The 24,896-nt window shown below is 45.1% G+C and overlaps 1 long non-coding RNA gene across 1 annotated transcript in view; it reads right to left on the bottom strand.

The window, feature by feature from the left end:
- LOC135372127 (uncharacterized) overlaps positions 1–18,049 on the bottom strand; it is a 40,132-nt gene extending 22,083 nt beyond the window's left edge. The window contains exons 1-2 of the long non-coding RNA XR_010415844.1: positions 18,003–18,049; positions 13,636–13,701 (exon numbers count right to left, since the gene is read on the bottom strand). This is a non-coding gene — a long non-coding RNA (uncharacterized LOC135372127). The remainder of the gene's footprint in view (positions 1–13,635; positions 13,702–18,002) is intronic.
- Between the last annotated feature and the right edge of the window lie 6,847 nt (positions 18,050–24,896).

Genomic DNA, 24,896 nt, shown 5'->3' with positions numbered 1-24,896 from the left:
CAGCACTATTGAATTTAATAAATATATGTTGGCTTGTACTTTTCTGTATAGCTATCCTTTGCATGTAAAACGCCCACCGCCCACCTGTTGTAGCGGAAAAAAAATTTCGAACGAAGTTGGCCGAGGCTGAAAAATATGGGACGATAAGCGCACACACAGCCCTTAGACCACCGGTAAGCACACGGGCGAGTGAAGTCGGCCCACCGTGACGTTGGTGCAGCCCTGGTCGCGAAGGGGAGCAACTTGCTCCCTACGTATACTACTGCCGCCGCAATGAGTTTGGTAGCTGTGATCTTACACGTATGAGCTATCTGTATTTATTCGGTTGGTTGTTACTCGCCGAGTTATCGCGTCATGAAATTCGGCATAATTTCGTTGCATCCTAAATTTTAAACTGGCTGCCAAACGAACTTACAGACGCTTTCGCGTCGAAAAGAAACAGTTGAACTTGCTTTGAACTATGCGGTATGCTCATGCATAGATGATTTACACGATAACGGCACAAGGTAGAATGTGTTGTGGCATCTTCAAGCCCCCCCGGTGGACGCTAACTATTATCCTAAATGTTGGTACAGCAGCTTTGTGAACTTGAAGACGATAGGTACACACATAACTTACATTGGTTTCAGGCAGAGGTCATGTATTTCCAATTTGTACTTTCCGCATTAATTTCACAATAATTTGCAGAGTTATTCCCATGAAAAATGGGACCGCTAAAAGAGAGTAAACGCTCAGTAAACAGTGAGTGAATGCAAATAAAACGAAGTAACTGTTCATTAAAGTGAGGCAGTGGTGCTTAGGTTTTGAGGGTAGACCATACAGAAAATTGAAGGTACACCCATATTTTCTTGATTCTTTTTCCTCATTCATGACACAGTGACAGGGCTATTAAATGTCAAAGAAGTATTTTTAGTCACAATTATACTATTGGAGAAAATACACTGACAGAGTTAGAGATGTTCCGAAAAACGAACAGAGTATTTTGATTTTTGCCATTAAAGTGACTGCCATTTGATTCATGACTCATCAAGCTTTTTTTTATCTTTCTCCGTTTTATTAATTCTATACACGCGCCTGATATGCACTACAAAAATGTAACGATAAAACGACTAGAAGGTGTTGGTTGTAATGACATAATCAAAAACATTAAACAGAGACGACACGCAGGAACACTTGTCTGCGTGTATCGTCTCTCTCTGCGTTCGTTCATTACGTCCAGATATAAAAATGCATTTGCTCCAAGAGCAACAACAACAACAATAAATGATGACGATGAGGAAGAGCAAACTGCACGAACTCCCAGCTGGATACTCCCAGCTGGAACAAGTCAGACCACATCGCACTCCAGCTCCGCGCCGGAGGAATCGTGCAGAAGCCGAACGCGGCAGGTTGGATCAGAGGACGGAGAGGGAATGTTAGCTCACGTGACTTCCGGTGTTTCCCTCGTACTCAAAGCGAAGACGACGCCAAATGCGTAACATGGCAGGCGTGGCGCAACAGAGACACTACTCAGCGGAAGCTGGCGCAGTCACGTGATCGGAACCCAACCAGACTTCGCAACCGCTTCAACGGCGTTGCTGACAACACTCTAGAGCGCCCCGAGTTGGAGGAAACAGCTCCAAATGAACCAATCCAATGCAGTGAGAGTGCCCTGTTTCGAACAGTCGAAGATGAAACGTCACCCCAGAGCTCTCTAGAGCGGTCATAATGTCTTTCAAGCAGAATTCCGCTGGTCGACCTGAAGCAAACAGCCTCGTCCCAAGGAGAACCTCACGTGTTGATACGAAGTCCATCTCTGACACGTTGATGATCTCGTGAACATAGGCCGTCATTTCCCGAAAAATTCACTCAACGTCAGGTCATGTCTGGCCTTACGCACAACCATCACATCATAACGCATCATTCGACATCACAGCTCATCACATCATAGCATATCACTCAACATCACAGCCCATCACGTTATTACCCATTATTCCACATCACAGATCATCACATCAGTATCCATCATTCAATATCACAGTCCAACACATCATTGCTTATCACATCATTACCCATCATTCAACATCACAGCCCATAACCTCATTACCCGTCATTCGACATCGCAACCCATCACATCATTACCCATCATTTGACATCACAGCCCATGACATCATTACTCATTATTTGACATCGCAGTCCATCATACCATAGGGTAGAATTAAACTTCAGAACTCGTTCTGGATCCAACTTCCTTTTGGAGATGGATTTTAAAGCGAAACACCAGGGACCGATTATGAGATTGAAGGCGTTGGATACTGAGCAGCGTGCTAGCATTTAGCGATGACTTGGTTTCGCCGATCATGTGCTGTCACATGGGCAGGTTTCATCTTTGAAACTTTGGGTAGCAGCCGTTTATGGTGACAATCGCAAATTAAACACGTGTTGTGTTGTGGGGGTGTCACAACCGTGGGCGGGGTGCCTGTCCGCTGCTCGGAGTGAGGCCCTGGCAGGTAGTTTCTACAGTATAAAGCGGGAATGAATTTCAATTTACGATCTCGGTAGTGCGAATCAGGGTTTTCTTTTCTTTGTTTTTAGAGCTCCTGGCGGCAGTGAGAGAGCGGGACGCTCCACGTTTGCACTGCACCCTCCGCAAACTGGCTTCGCAACGGCTCTGGCGACCAGGTCAACCCTCACCTCCTGTCCCTTACAGATACCATCCGTGTGAAGCGCCACCGAGTCCACGACGCCAAATACAACGCTGAACAGCAAGCCCTTCCTCTCGCTTCTCACACACCTGATATATCCCATGTTACAGCCCGAACGCGACGTGTCTTTATCCTGGAGTCAACTTGACACCACAGTGGCCACACCTGCGATGGAAAACCCTCAACCCCTGCTTCTTATGGATACCATCCATCCAAGTGCAGCGCTGCCCCACCGACCGGGACCCTGACTCCAAAGCCTGAATACAACGCAACACAGCAAACACCCATCCCGTCCCTCCCACTGGAGCCCAGGTCACGCGTATGACTGGAGCCTTCCCACTAGCGGTAAACTCTGATCATCGCAGGACACGGGGACAGGTACACTGGGGGTAAGCTGGGGTACCATATTCAGGTCTAGTCAAAGCATGCTTCTATGCACCTCCCTGGATATTGTCACCCTGTCATCACAGGGCCATTAAACTGAACATCATATCATGTCACATAAGTCAATATAAAATTCAACGTCACATCATTACCCATCACTCAACATGAAATTCAACATCACACCACATCATTGTCCATTACTCATCATCGAACTCAACATCACATCACATCATCACCCGTCACTCAACATCAAACTCAACATCACATCATATCATTCTCCATCATTCAACATAACATTATTCTAAGTGATGTGACGCTGAATGATGTCGGTGATGACGGGTGATAAAATTAAGTCCTAAAAATGTGTTGTGAAAAAAACTGTGAAGAAGACGCAGTCGTAGAAACTTCCGGCGTAACACAAGATCAGGAAGGGCGAGAGATAGCTTGCTTGATGAAATGCTAGAAGGATAGTAATAGACATTAGATATGAACCGTGCGGCAGGTTTTGGAAAGATTCTAGTAAGTTATTTAGTGTAAGTAAATGTGGATCCCAGATAGAGGAAGCGTACTCTAATTTAGGACGAATAAGGGTAGTGTATGCTAGTCTTTTAACGCGTACTTTAAATTACGGCGTAGGAATCCAAGTTCACGGTTAGCTTTGTTGGTAATAGCATTCACGTGAGTCGAAAGATTCTAAGAAGATTCGAAACTAGATGAATCCGTACGTATTTATATGAGTCAGATTTAGAAATAGGGCAATTATTTAAGGTGTAATGAGGGGTACGACGGATCTCACAGGCAATGGAGAAGAAAGGGCATCATTTACCAGCGCTGTTTGGTAACGGTGGCGGAAGTATTTTTTGAACCAGCTCAGGGATGTAATTTAAGTAGCGATAACTTATAAAGAAGACCTAGGTGAATGACAGTCTCGAATGCTTTGAAGAAATCTAAATATATGGCATCCGTGCGAATGTTATTGTCTAAGTTAAACTAAATGTCATCTATGAAGTAACCTAATTGGGTGTCACATGAGTAGCCCTTTCGAAAGCAGTGTTCGTTACGGTGGAAAAAATTATTTGACTCAAGGTGGGTGGAGACACGCGAGAAGATTATATGTTCAAGAATTTTGCATGGGACACTAGTTAAAGCTATTGGACGACAATTCAGTGGATCGAGCTTATCGCCTTTTTTAAAGAGTGGAACTATCTTTGACAAACGCCAGTCCCTAGGAACAATACCGGAGGCAGGAGATTGTGAAAAAATTAGAGATAAGTATTGGGATGAGATAGCCTTTGTGCTCTCTAACATTTTAACATTGATGCAATCAAGGCCACAGGCGGATGACAGCTTCATATTTTCAATGACATTCTCAATACCATTAGGTGTGATATTAATTGGGCACATAGAAGGAAGTTGGTACGGCCGCGACAATGATGGTTGAAAACGAGAATCATCAACAAAAACACTAGTGAAAGCACAGTTAAGAATGTCACAGGAAACGAAATCGGGAACAACTGAACCATCAGCATCTTTCAGAGAAATCGCCTGGTTTGACTTGGGGTTAATAACACGCCAAAATTTATTTTGATTAAGTGTAAGCGTGTTAGGAATATCTTTTCCATAGAAGCTGCGTTTCGCATTCTGTGCGGTTCTCTGAATATCTTGGCACAGTTACGGTAAAGAGAAAATACTGATTCAGAGCCGCCGCTTTTCGCCTGTCTGAAGAGCCGCTTTTTCTTGTTACTCAATTTTTTAAACTCCGACGTATACCAGGGCTGCCTACGAGTACTCCTTACTGTAGAAGAGGCGACGAAATCCTCTATAAGCTGAAGAATTTCAGTTTTGAAAACTTCCCAGTTATGATGAACGGAATAGCAGCTGAAAGATGCTGCGAAAGATGGGGGGGGGGGGGAACAATGCAAGCTCCTCGTTAATTTTATAAAAGTTGGCCTTGTCATACAGCTTAATGGTTTTGATTTTAGTCTTTGGACGCTTATAAAAATAGCAAAGAGGAGCAATTACAACCCTATGGTCGCTGAGGGATATCGTATACCGAATATCACCACAAACCGCAGGGTCTGTTGTGAGGACGAGATCGATAATGTTAGATGTGGATGAGGTTATTCGTGTCGGTTCGGAAACCAGCTGGGTGAGGCCAAACTTTAGACACATATCTACAGAGTTGCTTTCCTCCCTTGTGCCACCGCTGGGGATAGCCCAATCTATTCCGTGGTAATTAAAATCCCCCAAGATGATCATATTATGTTGCTGAAACGCATGGAAAGTGATGCTTGCAGTTCAGAGAAAAGAGTCACAAAACTAGAAACATCAGGTGGCCGATACAACACTCCTATCAATATATCGCTAAGCCCTAGCTTGGTGGATATCCAACGCATTTCAAGTGGGGAGGGACCTGTGTCAACACGAACTGATTGGATTATGTTTCTAATGCCAATAAGTACGCCACCAGCGCGACGGTTAGTACGATCATAACGATAAATAACAAACTCGTTACAAGAAGGCAAGATTTCAGAATCATTAACATCAGTGGTCAGCCAAATTTCAGTTAATACAAAGGTATCGCTACAACAGTCATTGATAAGGCTATACAAGTCATCACGTTTAGGTAACACGCTTCTAATGTTGGTGAATAAGATTGAGGTCTCGGTTACCTGGGAACGCGACTGACCACAGAAAGTAGCATGCTACGATGGTACCTCACGGACAGTGTCCGTCACATGGTCATAGACGAAACACTTATTGTTAGCTACAAGTTTGTCGAAGCGCAGTTTGAATGGAACACCGAGTGAGCGACCATGTTCAACAAGTTTCCGCCTAGCCAAACGGGTAGAAGAAGAAAAATCCTGAGAGACACTAATCTTGGCAGCACGCAGGGCAGAGCCCTGTGATAGATAGTTTATTTTATCTTAGTTGACGTAAGATTAAGAATAGAAATCCCCGAGGACTACATCATTGTGACGTGATCTGCCTACTGGTGGGCAAAACAAACATACGCCAGCACACGCAAATAGCTCAACGTGCGACCGACACCCACCGCTGTGACGCTTCAGTCGCTGCAATGTTTACATAACACGGAGAGGTCTATTATAGGACGATTTTTAGTGCTGTTGTGCTGACCAATGCGATGGGCGCGTTCAATGTCAGTTGAAGTAATATACATTTTCAAGTGCCTGCTACAAGCAGAGACGACGATATTCTCAGATTCAGCCCAAGTCTCCGAAGGCGAGTCAGGAAAACCGTAAAATACCAAATTATTGCGACGAGAGCGGTTTTCGATGTCGTTAAGGTGGACGTTCAAGATATTGACTGATCCAGAGAGATCGTTCACCTTAGATTGTACTGATGTAGGCTCGGAGGCAATCGCGCGTGAAATTAGCGATTTCATGTTCAGTAGCGGTTACTTTGCTGGTGAGCGATATTAGGGCCTGTTCGCTCGCAGACTACGAAGCATCACTGTTCTAAGCTCATTGAGTAAGCTTTCCTGTCCCTGTTGTAAAGTCGATAGTATTGTCAGTACTTCCTCGTTAGACCTTGTTATTGGTGGACCGGGATTTTGTTCGACATCACCGGAACATAACAGCAGAAGTTCAGTACAACAGAAAGATTTAGGTACAATCGAAAGTATAACTAGACAGGGACTTCAGCACTAAGCAATATAAACAAAGGTAACGCGACTCGGAGCCCGGGCACGGCATGGAAACAAGCAGAATGTGGTTGTAACGGAAACAGGAGGCACCTTTCATGTAACTAACTTGTATCAAAGAAGATCGTGAGATCATCGTGCTCTCAGCAAGGCCGGGCCCCAACTGTCGATGGAATGGCAAGTCCTTATAACAACACCGACTCTGGAACTGACACCAGTGTTGGTCGACAAAAGCCGCTGTTACGGTTGTAGTTGTGACTTGCGATCCGGCAGGAAAGTGTGTGAAGAATGCAGAGAGATGTGGACCACCGGCTGGTAAATCCACGTGCGGAAAGTGCAACATATGCACAGCAGAAGCCAAGGACAAGACCTGTATCAAAGAATATCGTGAGATCATCGTGCTCTCAGCGAGGCCGTGCCCCCTTTCTCTTCGTTCCAGTTCTCGGCGTTTTTCTTCCAGAAGGAAGTGACATCATCCTTCGAGCGCCTGGATATGATGTATGCGTCCAACTCTGTTTCCTGTTCCATCTCAACCGGCGGACAGGACGTCCAAGGCTCTATATATATCCGATATTGCTGTGATGCGTTGCTGTGACGGACATGCCATCATCGCAGTGTCATTGGCTGGAGCTTCGGGAGTTGGAAATCCTACTAACAGACCGAAAACTTTAGTACACGCCTGTATCAAACTGCAATAAAATACCTTTCTAACATATCAATCTGATGAGGGTTTAACGAGGACGACATATTCGGCTATGGCGGTTCGGAGGAAGGGGTACACGAATATAGAAGTATAGGCTGTTTATTTGTCGGGACTAAACCATGCCTTTGTAAGCAACCTCTGCCTTCCATGAAAGGTGCCTTTCAACATCGGGAAAGCTGCCTAGTCTGAACCTTTTGGGTGGAATATGAAATGCTGAGGAGTTAACTTTTTTTTTTCCTTTTGCGAGTTCGAAGTTCAATATTTGAGAGACGTCCAAAAAGTCATACGACAACGTGCGGAAGAGAAAAGAATTATTACGCTTTGCACTGTGTGAAACGTAATGGCATGGAAGTTTCTTTAATTAGTTTTGGTTGACTTTTCTGAAGCACGTATTGCAGGCATTGTTGTATTGTTGAGTAAAGAAGTGAGTCACAAAAACTGTGAGGTCATCTTTATGATATTTCTGCCATTATTAAGGACATTACTATCTTGGACCCTAACCTATTGCAAAACATGCTAAGACTTAAATGCCCTATTAAACGAGTTGCTGAATGACGTAGTACAGATAATGAAACACTTGCGCACTTTATCGAGGGAGCAGAAAAGCTTTTCTACAATGGCACGAGCGTGAGCAGCAGACGGCGTCAACAGCCCTTCCCCAAGACTTGGTTGAAAAGCCTGTAGCTTCTGCCTAGGACACAGGACACTCGCTGGGATCATCATACCATCTTGATGAAGGGGACAAAGTCTTTCGTTGATTTGTTTTAGCATCTACGACTGCAGTTCAGGAAACCTAAACGAGCAGATATTGCGTTGAGTACTACGCCCCCGTAGCTTGCAAGTTATAAGTTATAACTTATAAGTTCGCTGCTGGTCAATAGAGCGCCATAAATGAAATTGTACAATGCACCCACTGCATATTGAGGTTACACAATCTGGAACAGTTCAACTTACTCTATTGTATTGTACGTCCATAACCTGTGAAAAACATACAGAAATGCACAAATCGAGAATGGTGGATGTGACTACGTCACCGTGAAGCCGATTGGTTGCATTGGCGAGTGGCTGCAGCAATTTCTGCAATTCCTTCACACGTGAGAGGGTGAACATCGGATGTATCGTTTCGACAGCCTTTGAGTCATGGATGTTGTTGTAGGTCTGAACGAGACCTTCGACTGCTGCCTAGACTTCGCCCTGGATCAGTAAGAAACATGCCGATTTCATGCGCCACTTCAACACAACGCGTATTACCGCTGAAATAAGGCCTGTGCTGCTAACACGAACGACAGAACGCGTGAACCAGATATCATTCTTACCTCAGTAAGACGCTTGAGTGCTACCAACACTGGATTCGTTGTCCCGTAGGTGGGACAATATCTTTTCCGTAAGCGTCTTTAAGTTTTTCAGTCGAGTATATAAGATGACCGCCTGAAGATGTTAACAACGCCAGGAAGCACAGTCAACAGCTCAGACGCAGGCTCTACAGAACGAAGCGCATATGATGGCACGAACTTCACAACCGAGAGACGCGTTGCCCGTGTTAAAGGTACTGTAAAGTGAAATTTGACCCCCCCCCCCCCCAGTTTCTGTATGAGACCTGGTAGTGTTTGCCTGTGTGATGCCTCACGTAGAGCCTACGCACTCAAACCGCGTGTTACACAGCGTAAATTAGAAAAATTAAAAAAATAAATCGGACGGCAGCTTGCGCCTCGCAATAGCTAAAAAACGGCATGACGGGAGTACTCCCGTCACGTAATACCTAAGTAATGCAAAATGAACTTATGACCGGCTACTAATTAACAATAAACACTACTTTTAGAACCACAAGAATTAATGGGACAATTCTTCAACATATCGAAGATACAGTATCCCAAAATACTGTCAGCGCCCTCTGTTTGCTCCCCTCCCGACCATATCGCACGGCATGTATTGCCAGCATTGTCGTTTGGCGAGGTTTGTGTATGCAAAAAAGTTCATTGCCTGCCGAAATTGAACAGAAGTTCACCTGACAGCGATGCCAGGTATCTACTGTAATGTTCGCGGATACACCAAGTGTGCTCTTCCGACAAGGGACGTTGTGTGCCACAAGATTCCAACGGAAAACGCGCGGAAACGAAACTGGTTGCAAGCGCTTGGTGAAGAGATTCCTGAGCCATGCCGTATTTGCTCGACTCATTTGACCGACCCATTTGACCGACGAGTCGTACGGAATGGTAGCAGTGGGCGGTAGAAAACGTCAAGAACAGACCGCAGTCCCAACACCAGTGTTTCTCCTTGTGACTTCTGACGATGCGAACACCAGTGCACACGAGCTATGTATTTACCGATACACAGGAATAATACATATATAGAGTTCATTTCAAATTCAAATCGATTTTTGCTGATGATGAAATGATCTACGCTGCTTAAAGTACCGTACGGAATATCCCCCTTACCCTGAGCAGCCCTGAGCTCTCGCAGGAGAATATAACAGTCAAATAAATTGTGCGCTAAAGATACTCACCGCATTCTTCATTTATATCAGCGACACAGGCTTCCATCGTGACTGACAATAAAGTGAAAATCGCAAGTAAAAGCGTGCAAACGCATGATTTACCATCAACACCTCTCAACCATTATCCAGTGATTAATTCAACAGCTATTGTCTTTACACCATCATGCTCATAGGTGGGTCAAGCTCTTGTTTTGTTTTACATTTTAACTTCTGCGTTCCTTGAGGGTGCATGATGTGACAATATCTGCACCACTGGTAAAACCAGCTGTTGAGTCATCATGGGAATCTGAAGACAACAGTTTTGAATGGTCCATTGCCTGCTGATACAAGTTTGCAGATACTAAAAGCTCTTCTACTTTGCACTGTTGTGCCCTCTGCTTTACCAGAGCAGAAGAAGTACATCAAATTCAGAAGTTCACGATTAGAACTGTTTGAGAAATGCAGGACTTCCGGTGCATCTCACAAAGTGGACACAGATGTTCACGTCACGCTTCTCTCCGCAAAAGTTGAGTGCCCAAGTGAACACAGTTTATCTTGGAAACGTCAGCCAGAAGTGAACAAGATGACTGCAGGGAACATCTTGCTGTCTGACACAGTCCTTTTCAATGGGGCCAGTGCAGCCAAAGTGTGAATTCATAGCGTCTTATGTTTTCACGGATTCAAATGACACCTTGTAGTATTTGCTGTTGACCAGGTTCTCTGGTTACTTGAGCCGATTAATGTTAAAGTCACCTCAACAAATCTCACCTACAACACCTACCAGAAATCTTGCAGACTCCCTCTCGCGACACAGGTAGGATAACCAGAACTCACGGCCGTAAGAGACTGAAACATTGGAATAATTTTACTGAAACACAAGCTTTCGAACAGAGTCCGTCCTTCATTAGGCATGATACAGATACACATGGTACAGATATTTATACTGATGTATATTAGAGAAACGGGGAAAAGAAGGTGGTGAGGAGGAAATACAAATTCTTGTTAGGAAGGATTGACGGCACGAAAAAAATAATACAAAAGAAGGCACACAAGCTTGGTGTAGTTGAATTTTCTGTTACAATAATTCTATCTGCAACAGTGACGTAAAAGGCACATGTAGTAAAAGAACTAGCTTGTAGCTACTTATAGTAAACAATTGCAATATGCAATTGCCATGCTTGGGAATGCTTAGGGGCCATGTAGTCCACAAGAGGATCTTGTAACAGAGGGTTAAGAAAAAGCTCGAAGCTGCGGTCAAGTCCCGTGCATGTGCTGAGCTAAAAAGGTGTGGATGCAGCATAATTGTAACCACCTTTACAGGTGTAGTTCCAATTCTGAGGGAAATATGGAGCTTCCGCTTAGCATGTGGAGAAGTATGACCTTACGTATACAAATGAGCTGCCATTCACAGGTAACAGTGTATACAAACTTCGAGATAATGTGTCAAGGTTTGACCCGGCACGCTATCAACATCCATGACAGCCATGAGGCACCGTGTTGCGATATAAAGATCATAGGGAAGACACTCAGCCAGGACCATATTATCTTATCTTCGCAGAGGATGTAGATCATCTCCTGAGTGAAACACCGAGAACTTGCAAACATGTGAGCTACAGTGAAATAGCAGAGGTCTCCAAAAGCCCTGAGTCCGCACCAATGATTGCAATTAGACTGCTATGAAGGGAAACCTGAGAAATATATAATGAGAAATCGAGAAAGGGTTACAAAGATGGATGTGCACAGAAAAGGTCTCAATTGTTTGTCAATGATAAGGGTGCCTCTGAAGAGACGCCTCTGTTGAAGATAATACGCATGTCCCTACCTGAGGCCTTCTTATACTGATGAAGTCATGAACATGTGATGTTTATAGACAAGTTGATAACATATGTTCTCTTAGAGCGTATGGACTGGAACGTGTTTGTGGCAAACACCTGTGCACTGAATAGAAGAAGGAAAAAAGCATGCAGACATTTCGTTACTGGTTGGTGGGAGCTGAAGCACTTGCAAATTGATATGGACACAGTATAGGAATGTTCTCCTCCCTTGTTTGTTTTTTTACAGCTATCACATGTATGCTCATTCATAAACACAGTGATTAATAAAGCAAAATTACAAGCTTTATTGTCTGTAGAATGTATTTTACTGTGTAGTGGCTGTCTGGTTAGTCCAGAAGGGTATATCGCAGACCTCTGTTGTGTATGAGAGGTATACTGTTGTGATCAAGCAGTGCTCACGACTAAATCATCCAGTGTATCTCAGTCAAGATGGAAGGCATTCAATGCTGCCCACAAGCACCTGAAAGAAAATTGGGAGCTTCATCTCAGAGAAAGCGAATAAACATACACATGCTCAGACAGCACCTACTGCATCACACGTCAAAAAGACAAAAACCTTCGTATGCTTCAGAAGGAAAGTTTTCCCTTATGGCATGTACAGCACGTGCTTTGAGGACTTTTTGGCAGTGGTTTCCTAATGGTCCCCAGAGCCTGTTTGTAGGCAACGTACCGAAATTCCTGCATGTACCATGGACAGCGTAAAATTATGATAACAAACCCAAGGCACGCATGAATGAACTCACTTGTTCACTTTGCTGTTCCTGATAAGTGCGTACTCGTCGCTTTTTCTCACGTAGCAGTATTCGACACCTAGAGCACCTCAGTCTCCAGCCGCAGATTCCCAAAGTACAGATTTCTTGAAATGCAACTACTGCTTCAGTAACGTTTCATTTCGCGGCAATAAAGACATTCTTCTGCTGTCAGCATCGGCACGCATTTGCGTTAAGGGACACTTGAACCGAAAGAGCAATGCCATATTTGCGCTGTGAGGTTCTGATCATTTTCATTACACATGAAGGCAGTTTACCACGGCGGCCAGGTGACGGTGATGACGGTAATTCATCCGCCATCGACGATTCTGCGGACGACACCGTGTCATGCTGCGTCTCGGGCGTGCCCTCGTAAGGACAAAAGTTTTGCTGACGTCACTTCTGGACTATCTCAAGCTCGAGGGCGTTCAAGTTTGGCAAAATCGACATCACACGACGAGGACCCCAAAACATTTCGGCCATTACGGTTTCGCCACAGACCGGGACGCGGATAAGAAAGGCGAGACTAGCCGTACCCGACACGAGCCAACCCATGTTGTTGCTGAGGAAGTACTGAGCTTTACGCTCGAATGCAATCTTCGAAATTCGATTACTCAAAGAAAAAAGTGATTCAAAAAGAAATATTTCGTAACTGAGAGTGAGATATACTCTTCAGAGGCTTTCATAAAATCAAAAGGTTACCCTGGGTTGAAATTCACTTTACATGTCCTTTAATTACTGTTAGTTTACGTCTCCTCGGTTACTCCAATACCCGCCAAAGTAAATAAAACCAGTGGCTGCCTTCTCGAGCCTTGTTTTTCTCTGCCTTATGTGACGTTGTCCATTGACCTTCACCCTTCGTCGACGAAGAAGGAAGAAGCTTGCTGCGTTCAATGCATGGCCTCCGTGACCGCGTCCCGCGTGCTCTACGTGCAAACTCTCTACCCTTTTCAGCAATCGTTCATGGGTGTCGCAGCGGTTGCTTTATCTGATTCTTTGCGGAAAGCAATAAGGTGAGCATATGAGTGAACAACTCCAAATTAGCCAAATTAGCCAAACAGCCTTATCATCCGCTGAGAGGAGCGCAACGTCAATCTGTTTGCGAAAGTACCTATTATAGAAGTTGTACAACGTCACACTTACCTTAGCTTTCATGTCAGCGTACTTCTCATAGCATGTACGGATTGCACTGCACGTCAGGGTGAGGCCCTGCAGCGATAAAGTTTGCTTGCCACACTAAACACGAACAAAAGTTTGATGTAGCTTTAGTTCGGCGGCGGTTGGGTGCTCATGCATAAAGCGCAACTATGCAACACATGTAGGAATCCTGACGCCATTTAAGCCATTACAATTAATGTGTCCCACACTGTGATCTCATACTGCAGCAAACATATTGATTCTCTGTGTGACATCTCAATGTGTGAAATCTGCCGTACGCCTGAGAACTGTAGAATTCCATTGAAATAATCATATCTATGGAATTCAGCAGGAGCGAAGAAAGGAACATACGCGCACGTGTCCAGTCAAACACGAAGAACACTTTATTGTCCTCTTCTTCTCATAGCTTGCATGGCTAACACCACCTTTTGCTATAACGCTATAGGCATCAACACAACATATCTCCTCCCCTTAAAATGACTTCTAGCACACAAATTGTAGCCGCACGCATCTCTCCCTCTGTGAAAAAAAAATCATATTATACCGTTTCAAACTCAGTCCCGACAACAATGATGAAATAAGTAGTTAAATAGTAAACCACAAATACTGCACCAGGCAGAGGAACAGCTGAGAAATATGAATGAGACATGCAAATAGAGTTAGGAAGAAAAACAATCTGAAAAGCAATGTTCAGTGAGACACATAGTCACCGAAATGTTGAGGTGGATTCTCGCTCGTGTTGAGTGGCGTAGTGAAGGTTGATTGGCCACTTTTGGAGCCTGTGCTTGGGGTGCTGTCAGTTCAGTACATCTACTTCTCGTATTCCTGTCAACACCGGAGATGGCTGCTGAATGTAATCTTTGAATACTCTGTTAAATCTCTCCACCTGACCATTCGCTTGCGGGTACTATACCGAAGAAAACGAATGCGAAATACACGGCTTCTCGAGGAATGTCTTGAACAGCGCAGAGGTAAATTGAGGTCCGTGGTCTGAAACGATGTCGTCTGGGTACCCTTCCCGATTCAAGTAGTAATTTCATCACTGACTGAGAAGTCACGGTTGGCCTAGTGCAACTACTTGCTACTTGCTGTAATAGTAAATTAGAGTATTTGCAAATGTGCAGTCCTGTGGTGCTCCTTCAAAAGAGACGACGATGTCAATGGCTAGTTTTGCCATGACTTTGCTGGAAGCTGTACAGGTGTCAACGGCGCAGGTCGCACTATTGCAGACTTATCATCAGCTTGGCATACCGTGCAAGTCCTGATGAGTTGTCCGTGAGCAAGTTCTGATGACGTGCCAACCTTTACCTGGCCTGCACCACCACAGCTGTCTAAGGCGCTGTTTTGTCTCGACAATTCCAGGGTGTGACTCATGCGCAAAAGTCAAGAATGTTGACTGCAAAACGATTCGTACAGTGTCATTCGGGAAAAGAAGTTCTTCTAATACCGAAAGTTAATCCTGAAGATGAAAGAAAGGGAGTAATGCAGAGTTAACGCTTTTGCGGCCAGGACGTGAGAACGTAATTCGCTACTTGCTGCAGAATCGAATCTTCTCGTGTTGCTACTTGTAGTTGGTCCTTGGTAACGCATGATGATGATACCAAGGAAACGACCTCTTCGTCGAAGTCCATTTGTTCAGAACGTGGCAATACCAGGTTGGAGAGTGCGTCTGCAACTACGTTGTCGGACCCTTTCTTGTACTCGACCATGAAGTGGTAGCGTAGGACTCTTGCGGTCCATCTTGAGATACGTAAAAATCGCCTGCCAGTTCCTTGGTAGGCCAGGGTAATGAGGTGGGGTAACCAGGGTAGACAAGTGCCTTAGGTGCCATGGTAACCAGAACTTGATGATCAGTGCGGAGCGTTAATCTCCGACTATAAAGGTACGCATGCCAGTTGTCTGAAGCCCAGAGGCAAGCGAGGGCTTCCCTTTCTCCTGTGGAATAGTTGCGCTCTGCTGGTGCGAGTGTACGTGAAGCGAAGGCTACCATTTGAAGCTCGTGTCCTTTAACTTGTTGAAGAACAGCTCGAAGGCCATAAGCCGAAGCGTCCGTCGTTACTATTACTTTCAACGCCGGATCAAAAGGCTGCAAAATGTTGGCAGTTCCAAGCAGGTGCTTCAGCTCTCGGAACGCTCCATCCGCTTCTTGTATCCACTGGAAGTGTCCGCATTTCCGGAGCATTTTCCGCATTCCGTAATGGTTCCACCACGTCAGCAAATCGCGGAATGAACCGAGCATAGTATCCGACTAAGCCTAAATACGAATGAAGGCTTGGAATATCTGTAGGTGCCGGAGTTTCTGTAACAGCTTCAATCTTCACCTCTGATGGAGAAATGCCTTCCTTTGAAATTGTATGACCGAGGACAGTTCTCCTGCCTGTTTCAGAAATGCACCTGTCGTTTAGGGTTAAGCCACATTCTGATATTTTCTGTAGCACCTCCTCCAGATTTTTTCGATGCTCCCGCACGTTACGGCCGTAGACAACAATGTCATCAAGGTACACCATACCCCTGGACAGCCATTGAGAAGTGCTGACATCATTCGTTAAAACACTGATGGTGCCGATGCCAACCCAAAGCAGATACGTCGAAATCTGAAGAGTCAATCGTGAGTTATAAAAGTCGTAAGCTCACGACTGTCTGGACTCAGTTCCACTTGATGGCATGCTGAAGAAAGGTCCTATGTTGAAAAGACTGTTGCTCCAACCAAAGAATTGAGGAGCTCTTCCGTATGTTGTAGACGAAATGCGTCAACAACAATATTCTTGTTAGGCTCGCGTAGATCAACGCAGAAGCGCAAGGCGCCATTTTTCTTCATAACGACTACCAGTGGTAGGATCCATGAAGAGGCATCTACGCGTTCGATAACACATTATGTTTCAAGTAGTGCAAGTTCCCGTGAGACGTCGTCTCGCAATGCCAACGGTAACCGGCGCAGCTTGGCTGAAACCGCAACAACGTATGGGTGCACCCTAACTCTGTAAAATAATCCACATGCGAGACCCAGTTCGTCTCTGAAGAGGACATTTGTGCCTTAAGTCTTCAGGAAGGATGCTTGCTCGTTCGTGGGCATTGAAGCAGTTGAGCGTCTTGCCTTCAATACTGATATTTAGTTTCTGAGCAGCATCCCTCCCTAAGAGCGTCGTGCCTCGTTTAACAACGCGAAAACGAATTGTCGCAGTTCCTTCTTGGTACTGAACACTTGTAGAGAAGCAACCCACGACTGGAATGTGCCTTCCCAGAGTAGCTAAGTAGAGTCAACCTCTGCACTTTCAGCGGTGAAGTGCTTTTGAAGTGCCTCATGTAAACATCGTAAGACACGAGTGAGGCTGTAGATCCAGTATCGGCCAGAAGTTTAATAAGCACTCCTCCTACGCGCGTGTCAGAATGGATGGGTTCATTGTCAGTGGCATTCCTTGAGACGTGCAAACAAACTCCGTAGTCAACATCTGCTGATGACACGTTCTGCACGCTTCTCATTTTACTCCTGCAGACATTCTTAAAATGTCCTATCTTGCCACAAAGATGACATTTCTGATTCCTTGCCTCGCATGATTCATCATTGGCAAGATGGTTTGCTGCTTCACAGCGGAAACAAAAACGAGCATTCTGACCTGAAGTTGATGAAGCTGCCGCTGAAGATTTTGTAGATTTGGGCCTTTTATGAGGCTTCGCAGACGCGCTGGACAACATGCTGGACTGACGCATTGGCCGAAAATGCTTGTGCCGCTTTCACCCCAGCTTCGTAGTTAGCGGCTAGTGCCTTCTCCAATGTAAGCGTTGCACCTTCCATCAAAAATCTTTCCCGAAGCTGCTGCTATCACGTTCCCTCGATGAGCTGGTCACGAATAGCGTCATCTTGGAATGATCCGAAGTTGCAGTGAATTGCAAGAGAACGCAATTCCCCGACGTACCCTCTTGTAGTCTCCGTCGGAAGTTGAAGACGCTGTCGAAATTGATGCCGCTCTACTTCTGCGTTCACCACTGGGCGGAATCGTTCGTCGAGCTTCTTCACGACCTTCATAAACTCATCATCAGTCTGCCGACTTGTCTGTTGATCTGTACTTCCAACTGAAGGTAGCTGTTCATCCGTTTGCAATGTGCGTAGATGCGTTGTCCTTCTGCTCCCAAGCAATGAAGTAGGATGGAGGTGCGTCGTGCGTCCGAAAACCTATCTCCGCGAACTGCCTGCAGGAACGTTTGGAACAGATACTTCCACTGCGTCCACGGTAGCGTAGGGTCACCGGGTGTTTGAAGGAAAGGTTGCGGAGGCTGTAGAGGTAAGAAGCTCATACTGTCGAAAAACGTTTACGCTGGTCGCCAATTGTAGAATTCCATTAAAATAAGCATACCTATGGAATTCAGCAGGAGCGTAGAGAGGAACATACGCGCACGTGCCCAGCCAAACACGAAGAACACTTTATTGTCCTCTTCTTCTAACTTGCATGCCTAACACCACCTTGTGCTATAAAGATATAAGCGTCAACACAACAGCAACATTGTTGCACCCAGGTCAATTCTTGGGTGTCTGAATACTAGCTTCCTCTTTGCAAGGTGGAGTCACCCTTTGCAGAAGCGAACGCCGGAAAGCCGCCATATTTACTCCCACGCTTACCATGCATGAATGCTGTGTACCGATTTTACCAACGTTTTAGGCCTCCTCTCCTACTCAACTCTCTAATGCAGTGTGTCAATCAACTCTCTAATGCATCGCGAGCTATGCATGGGAGTCAATATGGCGGGAATTCGTATGCAGAGGGACCTATATTGAGGCGCCCCAGTCAATTCGTCTCCTTACGACACCTCCCAGCAGTATAACGCGAGAGAGTGGGGAGCCCGGGAAGGTGTGTGCGGTAGGAGACTGAGACCGGAGCAAAATGTGACGTCCCGCGCTCTGAAGAATTTGAAACTATGTTTTTTTGTAGTCGGTTTTATGCGGTTGTCTCGAAATGTAACGGAGGTGGGCAATTTTCACTCATGTCATTTATATTCCACGTACTGAGTCTTCGAGCGAAGCTGATTAAAAACGAATATACCAACCGTATTGGATTGTCAGCAGAAACTCCGTGCCGAGGGAACACAGACATAGGAGACAGACACAAAGATGCCTCAAAAGCACAAACCAACGCGCTTGCTTCCTAACTATTTTATCAGTTGAGACTTCGTTGTGTTTGTCCCCCTTTTCCGTGTTCCCTCGTCTCGGGGTTTCTACAGTGTGTATTTATATCACCAGCTCGCTTGCTTCCTGACTATTCCATCAATATATATCTACTATTGTTTTTAATATGGAACGGCACTTTAACTTTGCACCCAGAGTTAGAGTCAGCGTCGACTTATGCACTTTATTTACTTTTCTACCTACCTAGATATATCTATCTACCGAAACGAATTATTCATTGTAGGATGACAATAACAGGCGAATCTTGGTATTTACTTTTGGGCGGGCTTACTCATATTTTCCAAATGGCCCTCTGGCGGCTTTCACGTGCAGAACGGAAAGTCATGTATACTAAAAGCGTACCGTTTGCATGTACTTGACATGCAACTTGAGTGCATGAAATATGTCTTTCGCGCACTTTTCGAACAGTCTCGAAGCTGTGTGGGCCGCCTTCGCCTTTGTCAATACACCTGGAACATAGAAACGTAGCACGGGTGAGCGAGTTCATAGAACGTCTACTGATCGGTTATATCTCCTAGGACAGGCGGAACCGGGTTTCCCGGCAGGATTTCAGGATCGATGGCATATGGTTCCTGCTGATGTCGGGACAGGGGACACATTAACCCTCTTGTCTCCCGCCGCTATCTGCTGTACTCCCTCCAAGCGATCACGTCCACATAAGGTTTATAGTCATAGTAGGTATGCGGTAACAAAACCCCACACCCTGACGATATTAACTGATATTACGAGTAATAATTATGATACTATGGAATTAGGTCATACTATGGGCTTACTTGTGTCCCCGCTAGTCACTCGTTTTTAGCGGCTCAGTTGCACAAAATACGAAACCCATCGCACAGAAATTGATTATCGTGGTCATGTCAATCGCAAATGATATTGAACGAAAGTTGTCTCTTTCTGCGCCGAGTAGTATCACTCCACTTTTTCCGCCTTTATCAGAGTATGTTTGTTTTATTTACAGATTTTTTAAATGAAAAACTGCATCAGAACTGCATAGACTCCGTTTTGCAGACTGTTGCTGATACCGCTGACTCGTTACCTAAAATTCATTTATTAACATTTTAAATAGGGGATTTCGGGCAAAAGTCACATAGGAGAATGGGAGACAATCCTCGTTGTGAGCCACTCCCCTTTCCAAAAATCTTGAAAAAAGCACGTAACCTGATATATACGCAAATTAGCATTATAGGCAAATCAGCCGAAACCGCGCGCATCGAAGGCGCAGGGAGCATACACCGTTAATTCCACGTCAGAGGGCGGCGTGCTTTGGACCGATGGAGATGATCGAAGTAGGAGGTGATCTACGGGCTAGATCAACAGCTCCGTGGCCCGGATAACCTTCCAGCGATGAAGGTCGCGCGGTCCTGAGGGGCTCTGTTTTGTTATCACTTTTGTCCAAAAGCGTCTAATTGAGTTGTTAAAGGTACTGTAAAGCAGTAGAGAAGCATGGTATGCCGGTGATGTGACCAGAGACTTTGTTGCTTCTAAATACCATTTGCGGAACCATACGACCGTCAACGCGCTATAAATATTTTTAATTTGCCATGAAAGATGCGGCGTAATGGAGCGGTGCGACGCCTGGTGTCAAACAACCCCCTGTACAGCGGGCAACACTGAAAATTGGTATTACACACTATTACATCGGAAGTTCGTTATTTTAGTAACCATATTATGAGTTTTCTTGTGTACCTATGCATTCTGAAATCCTTGTTAACAGTTTAACCTGTTAATCCCTGTTTTCGCGAAGTAACCCAGCGCTGGCCGCTGTTCGATGGAGGCTTTCCCTACTTCACTGCTGCGCCTGCGCGCTCCTTCTGTTCGCGGCCTCTTTCGAACGAACAAACTCTCTCTGTGAACCTCTGTGAACAAACAAGTCCCGACGCTGTCTGGCTTCTTGAACGTCTGACACATTTTTTTCAACGGCTCAGCATTTCATTTCAGTTCGCTTATGTGTTTATCCTCGGATGTGGATCGTGGTGTGGACTGCAGGGACGGATTTTATGGTGCATTGTTATGTCGGGCCCAGTGTTATACGTGTTTTCTAATTAATGGCACCGTCGATTGGAATAAAACCTGCGCAGTTTTTGTCCTGGTGGCTTGGACTATCGAATAGCCATACTAAGTCACATTTGATCGGTGCTGCTTTACAGTACCTTTAATGAATTGCAAGTAATTAGTCGTGCAGAAGTCACGAACTGTCTTCGAGGGAATGTCCTCCTAACCGTAACCCTCCAGCAGAAACGGTATGTCTGCTGTTCTTCCAGCTTTTTCTTGTAAAACGTCTGGTGCAGCTGAAAACAACACACACTCTAGATTGCGGCACTAACACACTCTCTCCTTTAATATTCTGCAGGTATTTGTTTTAATAATGTGAAATGTAGCGGTATAGATGTCTGAACTTGAATGAACATGAATATCTGAAATGTCTGAAGTGAGAAGGACGATGTTCTCTGGAGTTTTATGAGACACGAAAGAGTACAGACTGAGCGAATTGGACAGGAATGCGAACAGGTTTCAACCTGGTCTTGACTCTGTGACCGTCCTCGGTAGCTCATTCGGTAACGTGCTCGCTTGCTGAGCTCAAGATCGCGGGTTCGAACCCGGCCGAGGGCGGTAGCAATGTGGGGGAGGTAAACATTGATTCCAGCACCGTGCGTCGGAGATTTCCGGCGCACGTCAAAAGAACCCCAGGTGGTTCAAACTATCCGCAGTCCTACCAGTCCTACGTGCAACATGTCGCCACACTGCACAGACAAACCTTTAGTGTACCATTATTATTATATTGACTCTGTGCCGTCCTCTTCATTCCGTCCGTGTTCTTGGCTGTCAACTGAAACTACAACACATTTTGCTCTTCGTGTATAAATGAATGCACGTCATGAATCCCATCCTATTTAAATTTTGGTAATTTTCAGGAAGAAAGTAAAAATCACCCTAAAAAACTGAAAAATATAGGCTCCTTTTGTGATGTTTAAAACTGTCGCAAAAATACAGACACTTTTACGTCACTGCTCATGGACTCTGTTCGTAAGCGTAGGTGGCTGGTATTCTATTGAAATCCAAAATGAAATTATACTGATGTTTGACAGCGCTGTGGTGGACAGTATTTCATCCAATTACACGTTTAGAGCTCATTACCATCGCCGGGATCATCAAAACGTCACCACAACAATACGCATTATTTATTTTGTTTATTTAATAATGTACACCTAACCGCTCTGAGCGAAGGAACTTATAACATACTAAGAATATAAAAGGGAAGAACTAGAGTAACCGTAAGGTTGGCGAATGGCAAACGTGTTTCCTCTTAACATCACTAAGGTTGCCCATTTTGAGCCCGTTATCAGCCACGTACCAAAGTAAGTCTCGCTGGAGTAAAATCACATGGAACAATTGACATAAAGTGCACTCGACTTCGACGTAGCTTCAGAATGAATCCGGAGTACTGCTAGGTGACTTAAACCCATAATTCTGTCTGTTAAGAGGTCTTGGAAAGTTCACAAGTTCAGCAAATGACAAGAAAAACTGCGTAGACATGGTAGTTTAATACTCCAAGGACAGCAGTTCGCTCTACTGTGCCTTGTGTTTGTGCACTCTGTAACTTTAAAAAAAAATTGCCAGTAAAGTATTTTCGTTTGAAAATCAGAGGCTGAATAGCACATTCGGTGGCGCGTTAGGCTATTTACCTAACGGTCCGGGGTTGGAGTTCCCGTTCGGCGCTGTTATTACCACGGTAGTTCGCATGTGACAGTTCCAAAATTTAGCAGATAGACGTCACTATTACTAGACTTAAACTATTGAGCTTTATGTATAACAAACGTGGACTGTGGCTATGAGCGGCATCCCGGCGTGGGCAGTTGAAGGTTGGACAGCAGGAAGGAGGAGGAGGGCAGCGGGGTTAGTATGGCGTCCAGGGCCGACTCCATGGGGAACTGCGCTGAAAAACTTGTGGAAATTGTCCAACAGGAAACCCACTGGGAGGATTGGAACCCACCCCGTCCCAATCTTCAGCAAGACTTTGTCTATACAGGGTGCTTCACGAAGATCCCCCAACTGAATAATTCAACAACGGCGCCACCTATCGGTCAATTATTTTTCGGTCAGCATCCTTGATGTGCCGACCACAAACTGGCCGCTCAGTTTCTCATTTGCATGCACTCGTTAATTAGACATCCTGACTTTTTTCGTATACTTCGCTGGGCTTTGGTACCTGTGACGTAGCAATGGTCACTCCGACAGAGTGCAAAACCAGTAAAAACATGGCTTCTACTTTTCGCGTTTTTTCGAGTAACTAACTGGTTTTGGTTTACAAATTTCTTGCGCTCAACTATGCTGCGCTCGAATTCGTGTTCAGACGCTTTCATTGGTGGTGGGAGAGCCGCAATATAAGGAACACCGCGAGTGAGGGTATGATATAGATCTCGTGTTCTACTATACTCGTAAACAGGATCGCGGTCATGTCATTGGTTGGGCCAGACAGTGCGACTTTATCGCTATAATGACAAGCACTTGCCAAAAGCGATAAAGCTATTTCGCGCGGGACGACAGTGGGCTCCTGTTAACATGGGTAGGATCGACATCAGATGAGAGCTTTTGTAGCGAAATGCGCAATCCGTAACTATCTCCAGAAGGGTGGCTAGGTAGAACTAATTTGCTTTTATAAAACCACAAATAGCTTTATCTTCATTGGCATGTGTTTGTCATTATAGCGATAAGGTCGCGCTGTCTGACCCACCCAGTGACATCACCGCAGTCCGAGTTCAGTAGAAAACGAGAAGCCATATCATACCTTCGCTCGCGGCTGTTCTTTAACTTGCGCCTCTCCCGCCACGAATGCAAGCGGATGTACATGAATTTGAGCGCAGGATAGTTGAGCGAAAGATCGCATTCCTACACTTCTCTGCGCAAGGAATTTGTAAACCGAAACCGCTTAATTACTCGAAGAAATCTATAAAATTCGAAGATATTTTTTACACGTTTTGCATTCTGTCATGGTGACCACTGCTACGGCACAGGTACCAAAGCCCGGCGAAGTAAAACAAAAAAGACAGTTTACAACACAAAAGTTTATTTAACTAACGAGCGCATGCAAATGGGAAACTGAGCGACCAGTTTGTGGCCGGCGCACCAAGGATGCTAAACAAAAAAGTTTCCCGATAGGGGGCGCGTTTTTGGAATTATTCAGCCGGGGGATTTTTGTGAAACACCGTTTCTAGCTAACGAACGGATTCTTGTGCCCGCTCCTCCATGATACCCGTAATTAATTTCCAATTTCGAAAGGGATATGCATACATACTTACATTAGCCTAGAATTACTAGAAAACAAAATATAGTTACAAGAATCCAATACACCGAATTAAAGTTAAATCAAGCACGAAATAATAGCTAATAAAAATGACCAAAATAGCAATCTAAGCACATCTCGTTCCACTACATTAAACCACCACGTGCAGCACCCACTTGTTCTCCCACCAGCCCGCGTGGTTCAGTGGTTAGCGTGATGCCCATGTCACGTCGACACTGGCAGCTACCCGGGTTGGAATCCCGGTGCCGGCTGCTGTGCTGCCTGGGTTGTTTTCCACAGACTCTTCCAGACATATGTCGGCACAGTTCCCATAGAAGCCGGCCCAGGGCGTTAGACGTGACTTTGCCCACATCTGTGAGGCCGACAACGACGAGCCCTTTCAGCATCACCACCACCCTTGTTCTGTTGAGATGTTCATGTACTCATTCTATCCACGCTCTACTGAGGAATGGAATAAGGTAAGCTAACAGAAGAAGAAAAAATGTGTGTTGCGAAACTCTAACCGAATTTGTTCCAATATTGCAAAAATCCACTTGATGTGTGTCAACCTCCTGTACGTGAACTGCAAGCATTTGCGAAAGTTTCCTAAGTTGTAAATGAATCAGAAGAAAACACGATGTTCAGAATGGCTTTCTAAGAAGTACAGTCCGTGCATGACATACATGCGCTTGGCTTTCGCGAATTTTATTATTCACGATTGAGGCGGCGCGACTACCGAGAAGAAAATGCGCGAGAGCACGATTCTAGTCTGGCGCGTGCCAG

This window comes from Ornithodoros turicata, chromosome 1, assembly GCF_037126465.1.
Source record: "Ornithodoros turicata isolate Travis chromosome 1, ASM3712646v1, whole genome shotgun sequence".
NCBI classification, from domain to species: Eukaryota; Metazoa; Arthropoda; class Arachnida; order Ixodida; family Argasidae; genus Ornithodoros; species Ornithodoros turicata.
Note: the sequence above shows the minus strand (reverse complement) of the source record. Positions and strands in the feature narration are given on the sequence as shown.